This window comes from Heterocephalus glaber, unplaced genomic scaffold (assembly GCF_053883595.1).
Source record: "Heterocephalus glaber isolate CG9 unplaced genomic scaffold, H.glaber_assembly_v1.0 deba00001504, whole genome shotgun sequence".
Taxonomy (NCBI): Eukaryota; Metazoa; Chordata; class Mammalia; order Rodentia; family Bathyergidae; genus Heterocephalus; species Heterocephalus glaber.
In genome coordinates, this window is record NW_028258324.1 from 42835829 (window position 1) to 42836906 (window position 1078).

The 1078-nt window shown below is 34.4% G+C and overlaps 1 pseudogene; it reads right to left on the reverse strand.

Moving 5' to 3' along the window:
• Positions 1-217: 217 nt before the first annotated feature.
• Positions 218-285, reverse strand: LOC147825322 (U2 spliceosomal RNA; annotated as a pseudogene).
• Positions 286-1078: the final 793 nt, after the last annotated feature.

Genomic DNA, 1078 nt, shown 5'->3' on the forward strand with positions numbered 1-1078 from the left:
AGGCCTGCCTGGGTCACTTACTGAGATTTTGTTTTTAAAAAATTGTATAACCAGGGCTGGGGATGTAGCTCTGTGTAAAGGTTATGGTTTCAATACTCATTTAAAAAAGTATTTTGTTGAGCTAGATTCTGGATCTTCTAAAGAGTTAATGGCCTAGCCAATGAAATCATTGCCTGAACAGTATTATTTTCCTCAAAACCTTTGGATTGTGTCTTCATATAAGTCAACCAAAATAACATTACTGATGTACTACACTTGATCTTAGCCAAAAGGCTGAGAAGAGATAATAACATTACTGATGTAAATAGAAAGCAGAACCTTTTTAGAACCTTAGGCTCCTATAGAGATAATGCTACCTACTGATGGCAGATAGAAGAAGTAGAATATTCCATGAAAAGGCAGTAAAGGAATATGGTATCTTTAGTCACACAAAGATAACTGGTCTTGGTCAGTTCATTTTTAGGAGAGGTTTAATTTGGTTCACAGTTTCAGGGGATTTATTTTGTTGCCAGCAGGCTCCTAGAAAGAGACATTGGACAGAGGAATGATGGAGCAAATCTGCACATTCTCATCCTGGGAAGCAGAGCAAGGGAACAGTGCCAGAGAGGAGGGAGCCAGGGATCATGTGTCATACCCAAGGTCAGGTATCCATAATCTACACAGACATACCTGAAAAAGTGCTTTACTACTATGCTAGGTATTCTTTAATCCATTAAAGTTGACATATTATGATTAATTCCCACATTAGTTATTGATTAACTGCCAGTAATTTATGTGTATTTAGAACTAAATCTACTTTACAGCAATTTCTTAGCCATGATCCTAGTTTAATTCTCCAGTGACAAAAATAATAACATGATTTGCCTATATTAAAATGACATTTTAAAAAGTTTCCATAACAAAATCTATAAAACACTTATGAAAAAAATTGAAGAGAACACGAAATATGGAAAGACATTCTGTATTAATGGACTGGAAAATACTGCCCATAGCAATACAGAGTTTCAAAACAACTCTTATCAAAATACCAGTACTAGTTTTCAAAGAACTGAATAAAATAACTTATAATTTTTACAGA